This window comes from Oryctolagus cuniculus, chromosome 8 (assembly GCF_051225735.1).
Source record: "Oryctolagus cuniculus isolate XC-2025 breed Fujian yellow rabbit chromosome 8, ASM5122573v1, whole genome shotgun sequence".
NCBI lineage: Eukaryota > Metazoa > Chordata > Mammalia > Lagomorpha > Leporidae > Oryctolagus > Oryctolagus cuniculus.
In genome coordinates this window covers 111,057,981-111,073,532 of record NC_142874.1, presented here as the reverse complement: position 1 = coordinate 111,073,532, position 15,552 = coordinate 111,057,981, and the positions used below count along the sequence as shown (strand labels likewise).

The window sequence follows — 15,552 nt, the reverse complement described above, 5'->3', positions numbered from 1 at the left end:
AGGTCTTCTGGGAGGTGATCTCAGGAAGTACAGGTGGAAGAGTCAGGAAGTGAGAGCAGGGGAAGAAGACACTAAGCATTATGTCATCAGCTCACTCCTGGGATATACCCAGGACCCAGTCCTGCCAAGGAGCTCTGGGCACTTCTGTGGAGCCCCTCCTTGGAGCTATCACAACTGGGAGGCAGGGAGAAGCTGGGTTAACATCCATCCTTATCTGTTGTTTGTGGATTGCTGCATCTGTGGTTGCTAACTCTGCACTTCTGGCTTGTCCGGAAGGCTGTGGCACTTGTTCTGTGTCAGAGGAAGGTCCCATGTAGGGTTTCTCAAGTGTTCACACTAAGCAGCCCTCACAGTGTAGAGATGAGAACCAACATGGCTATGGTGGGGGACACTTGTAGCATTACTACACCATTTAAATTTATTTAAAGACGGACTATGTGCTCTGATTTCACCCAGGCAGACTAAGTAGACCTGACCAAATAGATACAGACACATGTCAATCTTCTCTTCCTTTTGTAACAGAGAACTTTCAAAAAAAAAAAAAAAAAAGAGAACTTTAAGTTTTTATTTCTCAAAAAGTATACTCAAGCAATCTGGAACTCACAAGGAACAAATAGTTCTTTATATTTGGTCTTTCCATGTATCTCAAAGTTGGATCCTCTGGGTAATGACAGTTTGGCACATTAATTTTTTATAGACATATATCCACAATTTTTATTGCCTTTTTAAGTAAAGGAGAATTAGGTTTTAGATTTTGTTGAAGACTTGGTTAATTTTATCTACTGTGAAGTACTAAAACTGTAGGAATAGATGCATTTGTAAGTGTGGAGAGAAAGAAATTTAAGATAGATGAGTACTGTGGTACTGGCTTTCTTAACAAGACATCGCATGACAACTTTGTGTTATTCATCTGTACCTTTCACATAAGAGGAGCTGGAAGCCTGGACAGGGAAACAGTAGTGCGTTATGCATGAAGAGTTTTGAGATCACAGACCACCACAGCCTCCTCTGAAGTGTGTCATTGCCCATCACCCCCCAAAATCATCTCCTTCACTGAAACTGCCTCTACCCTTTGATTGATTGGCTTTGTTCACAACACATCTGTTGTTTCTCTGTCACAAGCATGGTTGATCCCAGAAATCTCCTCATTCACTTATTCAAACACTTTTTCTTCCTGTATGTATTGACAAACTGAAATGAGGATTTTAAGAATTTGTGTAAGAGATGGGTGGGAAGGATTGCGTTTTCTTGTCATTTTAAGTTTTTGTGGACATCATTCATTTGAAAACATTTCTGAATTTTGCTGCTAACTTTTTATTAGAATCCCAAGCAATATTTTCTTTCTTTCTTTTTTTTCAAGCACTATTTTCAAAGGCATTCTAACTTTGACAGCTAGAGGAATATTGAGAACCTTGCAAGGATCTTGCTTAATTGGTTAACTTTATTAAGAGTCCTCTTCCAAATCAGCAACACTGTAGAGTCAGAGAGTGTCTGTCACTGGGCTCAGTTGGCGAGACAATACCGTAGATCAGGAAGATGTGAGAAAAGATCCAGTGTGATGGTCTTTGTGTCTTCATGGCCTAAGATTGCCTTCTACTAAGAGTACAAACATTTATAGAATTTTTCAGGAAAACTTATGACTCTTCCCCTATTGGTTTATGCCTAAAGTGACTCCCAGATATATTATAGGAATTTCAGCATTGGCTTTTGCAATATTTTTCCTTATCTTGCTTTAGAACAAAGGCACCTAGTTCCTTAGAATTCCTTCCACTTGGAAGTTGACATATCTCACTGGGATGTAAAATCATACGGGAGATAGACAGTACTTAGAAATAAATTATCTCTAGATTAAAAATTCATGCTGAAATGTTATGACAACCAATTTTTTTTTTTTTATCAGCAGCTTCTCGCTTTCCAGTGCCATGTCTGAGTTTGCAAGGCCAAAGCTAAATAAATGCTTTTCTTTACAAAATGTGCTTAGTTTAGTTGACTGCTTTGCTCCAGTAAACCTTGTGCTTTTTCTGTAACCACTGGGCCAGAGATGGGGTTCAGTAGGCACTTTTCACAAAGAACCAGGGAAGCATCGTAGAGCGGCCTCACAGAGGGCTGGTGTGATGAGCAGCAAAGTCACCCACAGTTGAGTGACTCAGAACCTGTAAAACATTTCCACAGCTTCTCCTCTGAACTGATCTCACACAAAGTAGATTGTGAACCCTGCTTGGTTGCCTAAAATGATGCTAAGAAATAAGTATTCAGTGAACAAATGGCTTATTCAAGTCGTGGATATTTTTTGATTTTGTTTTCACTGTCATGCACAGGTGAAATCTGACTCAATTCTCTCCCTGTCTAGGCCTCTGCTCACTTTGATTAGACCTCTCGTGGCCCTACCTTTGGTTGCGCTTACCTTACTATACTATAGTTTTCCTATTTACCAGCTGCATTCACCGCCAGACTGAGTGTACCTGAAGAGCGATGGCTCTGCCTTATATATCCTTGCATCATCAAAGTCTAACACAAAGGTTTACAGCTGGCCTTTGGTTTTTAGCAAGGCAGTCTTTCCACATTTTTGAGACATGTGCAAGTATTTGCTTCCTTCTACATAATAGCTTTGCTAGAGGAAGATAAGCCTATGCCTAAAGGTATGTTTTGATTAAAAAACAAAAAAGAAAACAAACAAACAAAAAAACAAGTTAACAGTGTGAAGCTCCTACTTTAGCACAATGATTGAAGGTTTAATTCATTCTATCAGTATACAATGAGTGCTGAGTGCCAGCTCAACAGCAGGCACCGTTCTGGGCACTAATGAAGCTTCAGTGAATAAAACAGACCCAACCCCTGTCTCTATGGAGGGAAATAGATAATAAGTGGGATAAGTAAGACTTCTAGTTTTCGCATGGTGCTCAAATGCTAAGGAGAAGAAGTAGGGAAAGGAAAGGGGTACAGATAACCGGGAGGGTGGGTTCACAGTTTGACAAGGTGGCCATCGCTAGTGTCACCAAGAAAGTAATTTTTGAGTAAAGACCAGAAGAAAGAGAGGTTATCACATCTGGAACAGCATCCCAGGAGAAGGAAGAGCATGTCGAAAACAATGGTCAGTTCTTAGCTCTCCTGTGACTTGTCCTTCTTGGCAGGTCCTGATAAAGGACATTGCCTTGCTGACACAATGTCACCCTCCTGGCTTTCTTCTTATCTCGCCAATGGCTCCTTTGCCCATTTCCCTTTCTCTGGATTTCCAAATGTTGGAAAAATCTAAAATGTAGACATTGTAGTCCTTTTCTCCCTACTCACTATTTAGCTCATCATATCTTTAAATATCCTTAAATCATGAGTGTATTTCCAACCTGACTTCCCTGAAATTTGGACGTGTATATCCAGTGCCTTATTTAACATTTACTGTATACTGGCAAATACACATCTCAGATTTACTGTATATCCAGAATAGACCTTTTGACTTTCAGCCCCATCACCCACACTTGCTTCACCTTATTCTTATCCTTCTCAGTAGAAAGCATCATTGCTCATCTTGTTTCCCAAGCTAAAACTTAGGATTCCTCCAGGAGACCTCTTAGACTCTCACATCCCATAGAAACATTCCCTGGCAAGTCCTGTTCCACATCACTCCAAAGCATTCCCCTCACACGCGTACTTCCAGTTCTATAGCTACCTGCTTACTCTGCGCCATCTTTATCCTTTTCTGGGAATTTTGAGGTACAGTGTAATAGAACAGGTATTAGACACCATAATTATAAAATGCATTATAATCATGTTTATTATGAATAAAATGGTATTCTTTATATTTAACAATATATATTATTGTATATATGTAATTTACACATGTTTATAATAATTATATACTTTGTTATATCTTTTTATATTTAATTTTAAGGAATTTTTAATACCTTAGATTCTCAGGGCCACAGCAAATGCATGAGGATTACTACACAAAATTATCATCAATCTCATGTTAATGTAGTATAACATAAGAGATAGATTCCATGTAGTTCATAGATACAGTTCTAAGAAAATAATACTACTTCCCTTCCACTTTGTTATGTCTTAATGTAACTCATAATATAATGATACAACTGCACATATATGTATAGAATATCATTTAGAAATAGTCTTATAATTTTCTCTATTCTTCAATACTTGTTTTCTTTCTCTTCATTCTTCATACAACATCTAGAATAGTCCTTTAAAAATAAAATTCTGATCATGCCATTCTTCTGCTAAAACAATTCCCTGACTTTCCGACCAGAAGTAAGGAAGAAGCCAGCGAATGGTTTTGAGTCTTCCAGCCTCCACAAGCTGTGCACTAAGACCCTTTGTGATACAGCGCCTCACTGCCTTTCCTGTCTCATCCCAGGATGTAACCTTCTCTGTCACTTTCCCACACCCTCGGAAGCAGGCTTCTGCCTCAGGGCCTTTCCCATCTGGCACCCTTGCCGTGGATACAGTTGGTATTCCTTCACTTTAGGCATGTCTTTTTCCAAATATCACATAAACACTATCACTGGGCACTATAAGACAGAATCCTCTATCAATCTATAGTAACTTGTCCTATTTTACCTTTGTAAGTAGCTTTCATTGCCATCTAATATTATCCAGAATTATCAATTGTTTATTTTATGTTACCAGCTTATAATAGGATCTTTCATTACCTCTTCACTGCTGCATTCACAGGGCTTCTTAGAATGATGCCTGGTACATGTGAGCTAGTTGCTAAATATTTATAGAATAAACGTATCAAGTTTTGCCTTTTGAATTCCTGTAGTGGTAACCTTAGAATACTGCATATTGAGGGTTCCTCAGAAAGTTCATACAAAATAGAATTAAAAGATGAGTTTATTTTGGTGCGAAAAATTTTGAAATCCAACACATAGCTTTTCATAATGAAAACTGTCCACATTTTGAAGACCTGTTAAATACGTGGACTTCAAGAATGTTTTCCATGCAAATAAGCTTAGCATTTAATTCTATTTTCTTTTCTTTCTTTCTTTCTCTCTCTCTCTCTCTTTTTTTTTTTTTTTTTTTTTTGACAGGCAGAGTTAGACAGTGAGAGAGAGAGACAGAGAGAAAGGTCTTCCTTCTGTTGGTTCACCTCCCATTGGCCGCCGTGGCCGGCGTACTGCACCGATCTGAAGCCAGGAGCCAGGTGCTTCCTCCTGGTCTCCCATGAGGGTACAGGGCCCAAGCACCTGGGCCATCCTCCACTGCCTTCCTGGGCTACAGCAGAGAGCTGGACTGAAAGAGGAGCAATCGGGACAGAAAAGGCTCCCCAACCGGGACTAGAACCCAGAGTGCCAGTGCTGCAGGCAGAGGATTAGCCTAGTGAGCCGTGGCGCTGGCCTTAATTCTATTTTCCATGAACATTTTGAAGTACCCTCTCATATATGGAAAATAAAATATAATCTGAGAAAACATAATAGAATGGAGAGATTAGATCTATGAATGACTTTTTTAAAAGTTCCTGGAAAATATGTATTGTGAAAAATTATGGATGGTTTTAAAAATTTTTTTGCACCAAAATAAGCTTAGTATTTAATTAAATTACCTTTTGAACTTTTTGAAGTACCCTCATATTACCTATAGACTCTTTCTATCAAAATATCCATTCACAGATTTTAAAAAAAATTTCTTTTGCCAAAAATGGGCCATACCTATTCTACATGAACTCTAAATGTAGTCCTCCTCTTTTCTAGATGATAATGTTGAGAATATTCATTGTAAGACAGGAAACACAGCTGCTATCCTTTTAGGAAAAAAAAGTCATGAGTAATACTTTATACTACATGTTTAAGCATAAAGTATTCTAAAAAGCTCAAGAGTTGAGTTATTTTTATGGCTTCAATATGTTTGAGGCATAATGTCTTTTTTGTTGTTAAAATGCTTACATTAAAACTCCTTCCAATAATCCATAAATTACATACTACTGCATAGATCTACCTAAATCACTACCAAAAACTCTAATCACTATCAGAAGAAATTCAAGAATGATCTTCAATGATGTTCATAGTATCTGGAATCAAGATACAGCTTCATATTTGTCTAAAAATCTAATCTTGGGCCTGACGTTGAGATGTGGTAGAATAGGCCACCACCTGTGACACAAGCATCCATTTAGGCGCTAGTTCCTGTACCAACTACTCTACTTCCAATCCAGCTCCCGGCAAATGGCCTGGGGAAAGCCCAACTGTTTGGGCCCCTGCCACCCATATGGGAGACCTGGATGAAGCTCCTGGCTCCTGACTTCAGCCTGGCTCAGCCCTGGCTGTTGTGACCACCTGGGGAGTGAACCAGTGGATGGAAGATCTTTGTCTCTGTCTTTCCCTCTTTCTCTGCAATTCTGACTTTCAAATAAATCAATTAAATTATTTAAAAGTAAATAAAAATCTAATGTAATGTTTCTGCATTGTTCATATTCTCGTGATAAAATTATGGCTTGCTAAATTGGATCACTAAAACTTCTATATATTCATATGTATGTGAAAACCTGAAAATTAGATTCACCTCCAGCAGAATTGTTTATTTCTATTTAACAAGCAGAGACAGTAATTTTGAAAAGTTTTTGCTAGTTGATTTTAAAAGGTAAAATGGTGTGTGTATTGATCTGTGATCCTGGAAAATTGATTTTGCCTTTTTAAGCTTTCCTGGATGATTTTCTTTCCTCACCCAGCTGGGTAAATCTTTTTCCTTTGTCCTCTTATAGCACCTGGAACAAACCATACTATTTTCTTCATCAAATTAAAATGGTATATTTACACTCTGTTTTTTCCTGCACCCATGTTAAAGTCCCTGGAGGCAGAGATCTGATTTTCTATTACTATTAACAGTGCCAGCATTCTTCCAAGCAGGCTCTAACATGACTTCTATGCATCTGTTTCCAAATCTTTTGTTTCAGCCTTTAAATGTTTCTCCAATTAAGTTGGACTAATGCTGAGAAATATAACCAGCAGGGGGTTTTCTGCCTAAGGCTGCTCTCAGGAGGGGAGCTAGATGCGTTCAGGCTCCAGAGGTGACGTCAACCTTCCTGCTATCCTTGTTCTCCTGCACCCAGGGAATGCACACAGCTCTCATTTAGCTTAGTCATGTGACTAGGAGTGAGAACTCTTCAGACAGGCTGCTTGGATTTGAGGCTTTGCTGCTGCACCACTTATTAACCCTTCTACTGGTTAGCTGTGTGACCTTGGGCAAGTGTCTTCATCTCCTTCTGCCTCCATTTCCACATCTATAATATGGGATAACAATAGATTCTATGTCAGATGGTTGCTATGAGTATTGAATGAGCTAATAATATAAATTACTTGGGAGATTTCCTTGCACAGAGCAAGTGCTAAGATAGGTAGTTGTAATTTATTATTATTATTATTATTATTATATTATTATTACTGTTCAGTAGCCCTGATTCTCCAGGTAGTAATGGGAGAAATTATCAATTTCCATGAAAAGTTGGTTATTTCTGAAAGATTGCCTCTCCAAAGTTCTTGTACAGGAACACTATTGCAGGCTAGAAATCCAAAGCTGCCTCATGCTCTGGAAAAATCAGTTTCAGATGCAAAGAGTATATATGAAGCAATTCAGTCATAATTTTCTGTTCTACAGACCAAGGTTTGCAAATTGGTAATTTGATTTGTGGACATGTTCCGTTCTTTGAAAATAGACATAACTGTGATGGTTAATTTTGTGTCGATTTGACTGGGCCAAAGGATGCTCAGGTAGCTGGTAGGACATTTTTTCTGGAATATTAGTATTTGGGTCAATAGATTGAGTAAAGAAGATGGCACAGGGCTAGCGCTGTTGTATAGCGGGCAAAGCCGGCGTCCCATATGGACACTGATTCAAGTCCCGGCTGCTCCTCTTCTGATCCAGTTCTCTGCTGTGGCCCAGGAGGGCAGTGGAAGATGACCCAAGTCCTTGGGCCCCTGAACCCATGGGGGAGACCCAGAAGAAGCTCCTGGCTCCTGGCTTCAGATTGGCTCAGCTCCTGCCATTGAGGCCACTTGGGGAAAATCAGCAGATGGAAGACCTCTCTCTCTCTCTCTCTACCTCTACCTCTGTAACTCCACCTTTCAAATTGATAAATAAATCTTAAAAAAAAGAGAAGAAGATGGCACTCAGTGACGTGGGTGGACATCATTCTGTTCACTGAAGGCCTGAAGAGAACAAAATGACAGAGGGAGGGCAGATCTGTTTGTGTTTGAGCAGGGACCATCTGTCTACTGCCCTGGGACACTGGCGCTGCAGGTTCTTTAGCCAGCAGATGTGGCCATCAGCTTGGCTGATTCTAAGGCCTTTGGCTCCGACTGGATAACATCAGTGACTTTCTTGGTTCTCCAGCTTACAGATGGCCTCCACAGTCGTGTTAGCCAATTCCTGTAACATGTTTTCTCATATGAGAGAGTCTTCAAGAAGTTCATGCAAAATGCATACAAAAAAACTAGTTATGGATTTCAAAAAATTTTTGCACCAAAATAAACTTGTCTTTTAATTCTGTTTTCCCACAAACTTTTTGAAATACCCTGTGTGTGTGTGTTTGTGTGTGTGTGCTTGTGTGTGTGTGTGCTTGTATGTGTGTTGAGGAACCTGTTGGTTCTGTTCCTCTGGAGAACTCTAATCAGCACAGTAACTCTTCAAATGCATGACTTCAAATCTGTGAATGGAATGACACTACACTCTTACAACTGCTCTATTCAAATAAATAAATCTCCCAGAGTTTTAAGTAAAGAATAGGAAAGAAATCTTATAAGTATTTTTATAATATGCAGATTTTGCTGAAGCAGATTTTGCTTTAAAAGCAATATCTCATGGTTTTGATTAAAAATAAGCACCTCATTGGCTTACCTGAATGGATTCATTTCCATCTTCTGACTTAAATGTCTATAAAAACAGAAGAAAACATGAAAAGTCATCACAGGAACTGCTGTACTTGGCATATATTTTTGTCTAATTTGGACAAAGACTGACTTACAGGTGCAAAAAATAAATCCTCTTTTGCAACCCAGAGCTCATTGATCAGTATGAGTTTTGATACATACAAGCAGGAATAGATGCAAAAAAAAGTCATCACAGGAACCAAAGCAAGGACTGTCAATTTTTCTGGATTCTAAGGACCATGTACTCATTGTAAGGCATGAAAATTAAAGTGAAAAAACACAGTGAGATTCCTTGTGGATAGCAAGGAAGAAAAAGCCTATTCTTCTAAGAGTAGACAATGCTCCTCATATGAGTTTTTGTGAGATTGAGTGTTACATATAAAGGAGTACATAAAACTATTTGTGATTTGCAGTAAGTGCCCAATAAATGATAGCTATTATTCTTACTACTATTGTTGGATCAATGAAAACAAAAGGGAAAGGATCTATGATCAAATAATTTGGGAGGTTCTAATTTGTTATGGGTCACCTCATAGTCTCTTTTCTTTTTCTAAGAGTTCTTTATTATTTATTTGAAAGTCAGAATTACACAGAGAGAGGAGAGGCAGAAAGAAAGAGAAGTCTTCCATCCGATGGTTCACTCCCCAATTGGCTGCAATGGCTGGAGCTGCGCGGATCCGAAGCCAGGAGCCAGGAGCCCACTCTGGGTCTCCCACATGGGTGCAGGGGCCCAAGGACTTGGGCCATCCTCCACTGCTTTTCCAGGCCATGGCAGAGAGCTGGATTGGAGCAGCCAGGCCTCAGAGCAGCGCCCATATGGGATGGCGGCACTGCAGGATGGGGCATTAACCTGCTGCGCCATAGCGCTGGCCCTAACCTCATAGTCTTTAATATGCTAACCTAGATTGCGAAATTTCAAGACAGAGATTCACAGGATTATTTGACTAGAGAACCCTTTTTAAACATCCCCTATGGAGTACAAATAAGTCTCATGAGACACTGGTGTTCTACAGATCACAGGCTGGGGAATGTTCTTTATTTCACACACTTTGTGTAAAAGAATAGAAAAACATTTGTGAAATGTCTTTCATTGATAACCTGCACTGAAAGCAACTAGCCTTTGCAGACCTTTTAGCTTTGCAAAGCATCATGAATGCACTTCTTTCTCCATTGTGCAGAAACCATATATCTAAGCACTCAAACCTTATAATCATTCGGACTTGTCCGTGCCATCACTTTTAACATTGAAAATTTTCTTACTACTTTCCCAGAATGCTGTAAAAATTGATTTAAAATTGTCAGAGTTCTACCCTTCTGAGGACTTCATTTTATCAGATTATAAAACTTTTCAAGTATTTGTGGTTTATTGACTATTATCACATAATAAGGATGCTGTTTTTGTGAGTGTTAGAGTTACATTTCTCTGGTGTGTCTGACTTTGATTTGGAATAATGTTGCACAAATGTGAAAACAGCACACTGTTTACGAGTTTTGGGGTCCCCCCACCACTACTGGTTGATCAGCATTTATGTCATTTAATCTTTCTTGGGCCTAATGACGTATCCTTTCCAGCACAGTGCAAAGTTTATTCAGAGAGAAGTTAACCAGCTTCCTTAGGAACTATACCAATTATATACCATTACTACTAAGCTGAGTTGAAGAAATTATAATTAGAAATAAAATCTCCTGCCAACCCAGTGAATCCTTCTACAAAAATGTAGACAAGAGTGAAAGAGCTTTATTATTGAATAAGCGTTAAATCAGACTGAGCCGTGCCTCAGAGGCAATCTGCGAAGGAGCTCACAAAGAAAGGAAGAAATTGCATCCTTTTATATTGCCAAGCAGATACAAATGACAGCATATATGTTAATTGTCTTTATATAAAGAGAAAAATTAAACCTCTTGTATCTTTATGACAAGCAGGAAATGACATCACAGGGCCAAGCATCCAGGCTTAAATTCCCCAGGGGTAGGGAGACAATACTCCCTCCATTCTGCTACGTGTTTGCATTTTAAGGAAATTGCTCTGAGGCCTCTAATAAATACATTCCTGGGATGCAGAACTAGCAAGAAACTTATTAAGCTTTTACCAAGATTTACGTACACCTCAAAGGGTTGGAAAAAGCATTTAAAATTTTCAGATTTTCTAAAGAAAAAGCTGGAGTATAGTGTGTACTCTCCTTTTGGTACCAGGGAAAAATGTAAGCTTTTTGTCCTAAGAATTTACCATACAATTTCCCATTTTTGTTGCTATTTTATAGTTGCACTATAATTTAAAAATGATCTCCATTATCATTTCTACCATTTTCTGGGAAGTTTTCAGCAAGCCCACAGTAAGTACAAAATCAAGCAATTATCAGAAAAATAATAGAATGGATTAAAAAAATCCAATACAATATTTGTCTTGGAATAACCTTCAATATTGTACCAATTTTTTTATTCTAAATTAGAATCTTTGATTCTTGCTTAACAATGTGTAAACATTCTCTGTTACACATTAAATTCACAAACTGTTGTGGGGACTTTTGCTTGTGCTTTCTAATGATTAGCTATTTGAGTACTATCTTACAGATTTTTATGAAATCTTACGTAATCCCTACATAAGGAGCAGCTTAATCCTGTAATCTGGTTTTCTAAGTTTCTGATTTAAAGTTTTTCTTTTTTGAAAGATTTATTTATTTATTTGAAAGTCAGAGTTACACAGAGAGAAAAGGAGAGGCAGAGAGAGAGAGAGGTCTTCCATCCAATGGTTCTCTCTCCAGTTGGCCACAATGGCCAGAGCTGTGCTGATCCAAAGCCAGGAGCTTCTTCTGGGTCTCCCATGCAGGTGCAGAGGCCCAAGGACTTGGGCCATCCTCTACTGCTTTCCCAGGTCATAGCAGACACCTGGATCAGAAGTGGAGCAGCCAGGACTTGACCGGCACCCATATGGGATGCTGGCACTGCAGGCGGCGACTTTACCCCCTATGCCACAGTGCCAGCCCCTACTTTTTCTTAAAAGGGTTAGTAAGTTTCTCCTGAATTCTTGTCAATCATAAAAATAGCACTGTAGTTACATGGTGATCTAAGTTCTTCAGCAATTATTCCATCTTCCAAAATTTTTCCCTGATGCAAAATGCAAAGATACCCCTGGTTACTGTCTGGTATTAAAATGTTATTTAATGCATCCATTAAAGGGTACAGGTTGAACTTTCAAAGTTCTATGTATAATGGTTTGTCTTGATGACAAGCCTGAAGTATGGTCTATTTTTTGCATCAGTCCAATTAATAGTTATGATATTATGACAGTCAATTAAATCTCCGCGAATAATAGGCATCCATGTTTGTTTACTGTTTAAAGGGGGACTAGGGAGAACTTGAACTTGCATTATAGGCATTTGGGCCATGGCTGAAAGCCTGTGTGTCCTTCCTCAAGAGGCCTACATTCCAATAGTATTTCCTTTAGCTCCTTGTCTCTAATGCCAACTCAACAAACTTCCTCTCCTATAATATTAAAGTGTGGCCCATGGATTATTTTTCTTAGAAGTAAGGCTCAGGAATGCTGTTTCTCTTGACTTTAGAACTGGGTCATTGGATAATGGTATTACAGCAATTGTTTATGGTGGGCTACATAACAGAAATCAACATTTATTAGCTCAAAAAGCAAAAGGATCTGTGGAAAGGGCACAGGATGGCTCATAGGGCTGTGGGAGCACTGGAGATCCAGGCTTGGAAGATGGGCATGAAACTAAAAAGACAGGCGATGGAGACAAAAGCCTGGATTCCACTTGGGAAGAGTTTGGCTAGAATGCCAGAACTGGGAACTGTCTGCTCCCCTGAGTCTGCTAATGTCCCTTCACTCTTTATACTTTGAGGAATCAGAATTCCAATCAGTCCTGCCTCATTTGTTGAGCCATCCCACAGTAAAGTCAACTTCATTTCAGCAAGAGGAAGGAGGAAGGGAAGGAGGGAAGCAGCTGGACCACTTTGTTTCTGAAACGCTAGACATCTACTCTGCCTCCAACTATTTTGATATTTCTTTCAAATTGTTATTCACTCTAGGCATGCATTGTTCTAAGTGCTTTGTATGTATTAATTCATTTATTCTTATATCAGCACTCTGTGGCAGATATTCTCTTTTGCACCCTAGAAAACGTAGGAGCAGGAAGTTAACTGAATTGCCCTCAATAACACAGTAAATGGTAGAAATGAAATATGAAACCAGACACTCAGTCTGAGGAATGTGTGCTCTTCTTTCTGTTCGGTCTTGACAATGACTAGTGTTTAGAAGCACAGGGGAAAAATTAAAAAAAGAGAAAACAAATCAACATAAAATTTCCATTTTGTCTAATGATAGGATATATACAATTCCATTTTTCTCATATTTTGTATAATATAAGCTTGAATATTTTTAAACTTATAATTTTCATGTAATGATAGACTCACACAAGATTTTCAGCTACTTAGGGTATACATATATAGTCTTAGCCAAGTCTCCAAGAATGTTAACAGATGATATAACAAACAAAATGAAAAAATTCACCATAATGTATCACCATCATAAAACCATTGACTTTAATTATATTTTTCCAGTTTTTTCACTAATGTCCCTTTTCTGTTAAAAGATTTGATCCAAGAACCCATATCGTGTTTACTTATTATCACCTTGGCTTTGTGAAAGGTCTTTTTATAACAGTCTTTGTCTGTTATAACTTTGATACTTTCGAAGAATAATTATCTGGTAATTTGTAAAGCATCTTTCAGTTTGAACTTGTCTGATATTGTGATTAGTTCAGGTTATGAATTTGGGGGAAGAATGCATTTTTTCAGAATATTCTACAATGTTAACATCGATCACTTGGTTAAAGTCTGTCCTCCTCCTCCTCCTCCTTTGCCTCCTTCTCCTCCTCCTCCTCCTCCTCCTGCTCCTTCGAGAGAGAGAGAGAGAGAGAGAGCACGAGAGAGAGAGAGTGAAAGAGAATCTTCCATCTGCTGGTTTATTCCCTAAATGGTGCAATAGCCAAGACTGGACCAGGTCGAAGCCAGCAGCCAGGAGCTTCATCTGGGTGGTGGGTGGTAGGGGTCCAAGGTCTTTGGACAACTTCTGTTGCTTTCCCAAGTGCATTAGCATGGAGTTGGATCAGAAGCAGAGCAGCTGGGACTCGAACCCATTCCACTATGGGATGCTGGCAGGGCAGACTGCAACTTACCCAGGTGCGCAATAGTACCAGCTCCTAAAGTATTTCTTGATCATATCTTTACTTTTTAACTGTATCTTTACTTTTTTATATGATTCTAAGTTAATTTTTCAGTTTGAAATGTTAATTGGATTGACATCTTTAATATTTAGTAAATTTTATTCATTTTTTACAGTGAGGTTTTATTAGGTTATAAAACCTCCAACATATATGGATTCCTGGGCTGCACATAACTTGTTTTTACCTTTCAGCATTTAAGTTTCTGTGATTTAGAACACAATATGTTCTCCAAGCCACATGTAACTAAAGGTTCCATCTGATGTGTAACAAGCTAAGTAGGTTCCATTTGATATATAATAAGCTAAGTAAAGGATGGTCAGTCCACTCTGTCCGTATTTCAGAGTAGACCCCGTAGCCAAAAGCAATTCTTATTCCAATACAAGATGTACTACCACACTAGGGAGTTACTGAATTACAGTCAGTTCTGTCTACTTAATGATATCCAGGCTGTTTCTTTTGTTGTTTTTGGAAAGCTACATTTGTTAGTTAGGCCTTCAGGCCAACTTGGCTATTAGCCTAGGTTTTATGATACTGCTAATTTGAAATACTTCTCCATTTATCTATCAATATGAGTAAAATAAATGCCCAAATGGTGAGGTAGACAAACTATTATTAAAGAAAATAATTTAGCAATTGTCCCTGTGTAAGTCCATGATCATTTGTGATTTATATGTTTTACTTATAACTGGAGTACATATTTAGAACATGTCATAATGTTTTAATCTTAAGGTATGAGAATCATAAAAAAATTTTTGAAATATATATATATATATATTTTTTTTTCTTGCCAGGCAGAGTTAGTGAGAAAGAGAGACAGAGAGAAAGGTCTTCCTTCCGTTGGTTCACTTCCCAAATAGCCGCCACAGCCAGTGCTGTGCTGTTCCCAAGCCAGGAGCCGGGTACTTCCTCCCGGTCTCCCATGCAGGTGCAGGGCCCAAGCACCTGGGCCATCCTCCGCTGCCCTCCTGGGCCACAGCAGAGAGCTGGACTGGAAGAGGAGCAAACAGGACTTGTACCTGGCGCCCCAACTGGGACTAGAACCAGGGGCCAGGGGTGCCGGCGCCACGGGCGGAGGATTAGCCAAGTGAGCCATGGCACCAGCCCATAAAATGTTTTTAAAAATAGATCCATTTAGTTTTCAGGATATGCCACAAATTATATACCCACAAATTATCATTTTCTCTCATTTCTTTTTTTAGATATTATTTATTTGAAAGGCAGAGTTACAAAGAGAGAGAGAGAGAGAGAGGGAGAGAGAGAGAGAGATAGTGAGGGAGAGGTCTTCCATCTGCTGGTTCACTCCCCAAATGGCCACAATGGCCAGAGATGGGCCAGTCCAAAGCCAGGAGCCAGGAACTTCTTCTGGGTCTCCCACACCGGTGCAAGGGCCCGAGAACTTGGCCATCTTCCACTGCTTTCCTAGGCCATAGCAGAGAGCTGCA

The 15,552-nt window shown here is 39.1% G+C and overlaps 1 protein-coding gene and 1 non-coding gene across 6 annotated transcripts in view; both read left to right on the top strand.

Moving 5' to 3' along the window:
• MAPK10 (mitogen-activated protein kinase 10) overlaps positions 1-15,552 on the top strand; it is a 323,847-nt gene that overhangs the window by 84,458 nt on the left and 223,837 nt on the right. The window lies entirely within an intron of this gene.
• LOC127483348 (small nucleolar RNA SNORA40) lies at positions 8,922-9,048 on the top strand. Its single transcript, XR_007909543.1, has one exon. It is a non-coding gene; the product is annotated as a small nucleolar RNA SNORA40 (small nucleolar RNA).